Here is a 5,925-nt window from a genome sequence, read left to right on the forward strand (position 1 = left end):
TGCTGTGTGCGGGCGGGTCCGGCTGATAACGACGCAGAAAATGTGAGTGTCTCAGTGTGACAGTGACTCATTACGTGTGAGAGGGTCAGGGTGATAATGACAGAGAAAGTGTGAGGGGGTCAGGTTGATAGTGATGTTGTAATTGTGAGCTTGGTCAGCGTGATAGTGAGGGGTTCAGGCTTATAGCGACACAGCAATTGTGAGGGGGTCAGGGTAGTCGTGACGCAAAACGTGTGAGCGGGTCAGATTAATAGTGATCCAGTCCATGTGAGATGTCAGGCCGATAGTGACACAGTAAAGGTGAGAGTGTTGGTGTGCTAATGACGCAGTAAGTGTGAGCCGCTCAGGATGATAGTGAGGCGATAAGTGTGAGGTTTCAGGTAGACACCCATGCGGTAAGTGTGACGTGTTCAGGGTGACAGTGACGCAGACACTTTGAGGGTGTCAGATTGAGAGTGACACAGGAAATGTGAGGGAACAGGTTGATAGTGACACAGTAAGTGTAAGGGGTCAGGCTGATAATGATATACTAATTGTGATGGAGTCAGGATAATAGTGGCGCAGTGAGTATGCGTTGTCAAGGTGATAGTGACACACACGGTGTGAGTGGGATAGAGTTATAGTGATGCAGCAAGTATGAGGAGGTCAGAGTGAGAGTGTGCAGGGTCTGGCTGAAGGTGACACAAGAAGAGTGAAAGGTTCAGGGTGATCTGGACGCACTAAGTTTGGGGGTCAAGGTGATAGTGATGCTGTAAATATGAGTGGGTCAGTCTGATAGTGACACAGTACATTTGAAGGGATCAGGCTGGTAGTGATGCAGTAAGCATGAGGGGGTCAGGCTGATATTGATGCACGAAGTGAAAGAGTGTCAAGGTGTGAGCAGGTTAGAGAGAGAGTGACGCCGTTAGTGAGTGGGGTTTGGCTGATAGGGATGCAGTAGGTGCGCATGTGTCAGGGAGTGAGTGATGCAGGAAGTATGAGGGTGCCAGAGGGATAGTGACGCATTAAGTATTAGGGCATCAGAGTGGTTGTGACGCAGTAATTCTGAGGGGATCAGAGAGATAACAACGCAGTAAGCATGAGGGGGTCAGGCTGTTAGTGACGCTGTCAGTGTGAGTGCCTCAGCCTAATAGTGATTAAATAAATTTGAGAGAGTAATGCTGATTGTAAAGTGATAAGTGTGAGTGAGTGACACAGTAAGTGGATAGTGACACAGTAAGTGTAAGGAGTCAGGGTAATAGTAACATAGGAAGTGTAAGGGCATGACTGATAGTGACAAAGTAAGTGTTTGGCAGTCAGGCTGATAGTGACGCAGTCAAAATGAGGGTCTCGAAGTGAAAGTGGCGCAGTAAATGTGAAGGCGCCAGATGGATAGTGATGCAGTAAGTTTGAGGGTTCACGCTGATATTAAGGCGGTAAGTGTGAGGGGTCAGGCCTATAGTGATGCAGTAAGTGTCGGCGGGTCAGTGATGCATTCAAATACCAAATATCCAAGGCTCACTGTAGTGCTGAACAGCGAGACTTCTCAAGGCGAAGACAAAAATCAATAGTTCTCATCCTGGTCATAAATCGCAATGCTTCATTTTAAAATTGTCCTCTCCTGCTTCTAGATTCACCAATGAGGGAACAAAATTTAATTGCACCACCCTGTTTATCTCTTCAAATATTTTGCAACCCTCAATGAGATTACCTCGCTTGTTTTGAAACCGTTAAAAAAAGGCCGGATTTGCCCAATTTCAAATCAGAGGACTAACGTTCATCCATCATATCAAGGCTAATCACCATTCGTGCTATTTCCTCATATGGCTTTAGTATCTTTCCTAAATTGAGGATTATAATTCCTCATACTGTAGTCCAAGTGTGATCGAACTGACCCACCATCCATTGGAAATAATGCTTCGTTCTCGTGCCCTGAAAGCCTTCTGCAGCTTTCACAGCAGACTTCTACAACTGCTACTAGACTTCAATGACTTATTAAAAACTTCTCCAAGATGCATTTCTAAAAATCTGTACATCAGACTTTCTACTTCAAACCTTCGACAAATAATCTCCACACATTTCCCTCCTGACAAGTATGATAAAGTTAAATCGTTGCTATTTATTAGATCATGAGGGACATGGATAGGTTGACTCGTCAAGGTGTTTTCCGGCAGGTGAGGAAGTCAAAATTTAGAAAACATCGGTTTAACATTAGTGGGTAAGGATTTAAAAGGGACGTCAGGGGCAACTTTTTCAGACGTGTCCAGAATGAGATGCCAGAGAAATTGGTGGAATCTGGTACAACTGTAACATTGAATGGCATCTGGATGGATATATGAGTAACAAGGTTTAGAGGGATGTGAGCCAAATGTTGGCAAATGGGACCTATTAACTTAGGATATCTGTCCACCATGGTCAAGTTGGAAAGAAGGGCCACTTTCCATGTTGTATTGTTCAACGACTTGATGACTCTAGAACAAACGCAAAAACTTTGCAAATAATTCCGTGAAGACGATTTCAAGTTCCAAATCTTCGGTTAATCTTCTTCTCTTGTGCTCACAAGTTCGTTACCTGATGTCAGAACTTACAGATTAGTTGCTGGATCCATTCCTGTAAATTGGTTCTGCATTCTTTCTAATTCCGATTTTTTTTTTACGAATGTAGCTAGTGTTTATGGACTTAGCATCAATTTTTTCTAATACCATATTTCGATGAATCTGAAAACCCAACAGCATATCTAATTTGGCACCAGGTGATGAGCAATTGAGTCAAAATCGATCGGACGCAGTGAGACAATGATCCTCTCTTCGTGGTGTACATCCGTGACTCTATAATTCGACGAAGAATCATTCCCACAACTTCAGCTGTGTCAGAATCTAGTTTGCGGTGAAAGCCTGTCAATCTGCCAAGGTAACGTTCGTCTGGGTTAGGATCCTGCAAAGGATTTGGCGAAATCTTTGGGTCTTGACAATTTGTTCTTCCAACAAATGAATTCAGTTGTTTTACTGTGAAAATTAACATCCGAGCTGCAGCTGTGATGGCCGAGAGGTTAAGGCGTTGGATTTGAAATCTAATGGGGTTCCCCTGCGCAGGTTCGAATCCTGTTCACAGCGTAGAATTTTTTAAAAGTCATTAATTCCTTTGCAGGATTTGGATTTCGTGGAGCTTGAGCTTTGCGTTCAATCGAAAGTAAATTTTCAACTGTGAAGAATCCGAACTAATTTCAAGACTGACCCAGTCATCTAATTGAATAAATTATAGGTCGAGACACAAAAAGCCACCAACTTCCAACACGAATCAGTTTCAACTTATTTGTCGAACTATCGTGAAATTTGGATGTTCGGGGGGTGGGATTCAGCAGAACAAGAAGCAATGCAATACACTTACCTGCAGGTGATGAATTTTTTTTTAGGATCAGTTGAAAGTCAAGCTGAGAAAGTTCAACCTAATTTACAGCTGACTCTCAAGGCCAATAATCTATTATATCAGCAGTCAATGAATTAGAAAAAAAAAACTCCATGTGTGGAAAGGAACTCGACTGATCCAGGTTCCTGGCTTGCGATGTGAAAAGGCAAGGCGATATCATCGGAGTAGAATTTTCTGGAAATACTGGAAATGGAATGTTAACGGTCTTCTGCTGTCCACATTCGTAAGAAACTGTGCATTAAGAACTGAAATTGAAAATTAACGATGAAAATCAGACTTAGCCCTCTGCTTGTGGTGTAGCATTGTTCAGAACAATAGGTTGTTGTTGAGGCTAAAATTGACCTAAATAATCGATGGGGATCTTATCCACGGCCTTCGTTGGAGCAGTTGGTGTGGAGAGCTCAGCTTGAAGAACCAAATGCCAATTATTCATCCTGGCTATCTGAATCGCTTAGTTAAACATACTCCCAGTTTAATGAGAAAACCTTTGCTATCAGAGTTAGATGTTTTCATGTCAGCATGTTCCGGTATGAGAAGACACTCCATGGAGTAGATGTGACTTAAATATTGACTCTAACGTCAGAGATGTTGACACATTTCTGCACCAAAACAGCACTACCATTGGTATCAAATAAAACTGAGCAAAGGACTAGTCACTTAGACATTTCCTGTCTGCAGACTCTGCCAATGGACCGTTCAGGCCCGATGTAGGAATAGGGCGTGGTGACATCTGTTCGCAAGTGGATCACTTCATTCTTGTTCACGATCCATAAACCGTAATTCATTTTGAACTTCTTCGCCATCAGCATGGTCAGTGGTACATAATGCACAGGTTTGCTTCTCGAAAGAAAGAGCGAAATCTTATTCAATGCAGACGCAAATTCAAGTTGTCCCTGGTCGACCAGAAGACAGATGTCGCGAAACAAAGTGAATACCGAAAACAATCAATGTTTTCTGCGAGTCAAAAAGATGTACTGGAAGAACGGAAACATATATTTGGAACTAAAGTCACATACCACTTCCACAGACTAAATGTTCTTGAACCGTTTTCTTAATTTGACCTTGCTGTCCACCATTGCGGCAAAAATTATCTTAACAATTGAGAACTTTGTGTTCTTTGATATTCTCTCCTTCATGTTTCTCTTGATTTTGAAACTAAAACCGAGCAATAGTAATGCACCCTATTTCACTTGCAAAGATCAGAAGAAGATCAATTTATAAGAGAACAGAAATAAAGCTTCGTCTGTCTTTCGAGAGAAAATACAGTTACCATTTCGACTCCAAAAAGTCTTCTTCAGAAGTCTGCGCAATGAACTCGAAATAGTAGACCGAAAATGAAAAAAAGAAGCCAAAATACCGCGAATACACCACCCGCAAGTGCCTCAAGTCCTACTCGAATATGCCGGATTACTACCATCAACATCAGTGGAGAACGGAACAAAGCTCATCCTGCAGTTGTCAACCTGTTATGACGTAGTTTGTAAAGTCAGAAATATGATGAGGTAAAAAGCGGGATGAGAGCGGGATATAGGAACTCTGAAAAAAGCAAGTGCGTGCTTTGCTTTGAAGAAGGTTGGCAGTGATGAAAATGGAAATTAACTACAGTAAGGGGGGTTTAATTAATACTCAGAATCGTTGCAACACACAGGGACGCAATTCTTTTTGCTAGGTTTCTGTTCTGCCATTTTATAATCACGACTGCTGTCGGGTTTGGTTTCCATTCCAGGCTTAGGTGACAGCCTGATGGAAGTTTGCACATTCGCCCAATTTCTGTGTGGTTGCTCTGGTTTGCTGCCACATTCTAAACATTTGCAGGTTATTTGGAATCGCCATTGAACGCACACGGTTACAGAGACAGTGATGTCTCTGTAATAGGAGTGTCTGGATAGGACGTACTTCAGAGGATTTTTGTGAACTTAAATAGACAGAGTGGGGTTAGTCTGCTGTTTCCTGGGTGAGCTACATAGACAGAGAGGGGTCAGGGTCTTCTTCCCTGAGGGAGATACGTTGACAGTGTTGGGTTAGTTGTTCTTACCTGTGTCAGTCACGCAGATACAGTAGGATCAGTCTGCCCTTCCCTGGGCGAATTTCTTTCACAGAGTGGTGACAGTCTGCTCTCCCCTGCCTGAGTGAAATAGAAAGAGCGGGGTCAGTATTCTCTTCCCTCGATAATTTATGTTGACAGTCTGGCTTCCGTCTGCTCTTCCCTGGCGAGTTACATTGGTAGAGTGGGGTTAGTGTTCATTCATTGGGTGAGTGCCATAGTCAGAATGGGATCAGTCTGCTCTTCCCTGAGGGAATTACATTTATAGGGTGGGTTCAGACTGCTCTTCAGTGAATGACTTATATTGACAGTGTGGGATCAGTCTGCTGAGTTACACTGAGAGTGTGGGGTCAGCCTGCCCTTCCCTGGGTGAGTAACACTGACTGAGTGTCGTCAGTTAGCTCTTCCCTCAGTGAGTTACATTGACAGAGTGGCGTCAGGAGTGGGGTCTTTGAGGAGTTGACAAAAGTAACTCG

At 43.1% G+C, this 5,925-nt stretch overlaps 1 non-coding gene across 1 annotated transcript; it reads left to right on the forward strand.

Moving 5' to 3' along the window:
• The first annotated feature begins 3,010 nt into the window (after positions 1 to 3,010).
• trnas-uga (transfer RNA serine (anticodon UGA)) lies at positions 3,011 to 3,092 on the forward strand. Its single transcript has one exon. It is a non-coding gene; the product is annotated as a tRNA-Ser (tRNA).
• The last annotated feature ends 2,833 nt before the right edge of the window (positions 3,093 to 5,925 follow it).

The sequence above is a fragment of the Chiloscyllium plagiosum genome, unplaced genomic scaffold (genome assembly GCF_037043375.1).
Source record: "Chiloscyllium plagiosum isolate Xiang-an unplaced genomic scaffold, Cpla_swu_hap1 HiC_scaffold_38, whole genome shotgun sequence".
Classification (NCBI taxonomy): Eukaryota; Metazoa; Chordata; class Chondrichthyes; order Orectolobiformes; family Hemiscylliidae; genus Chiloscyllium; species Chiloscyllium plagiosum.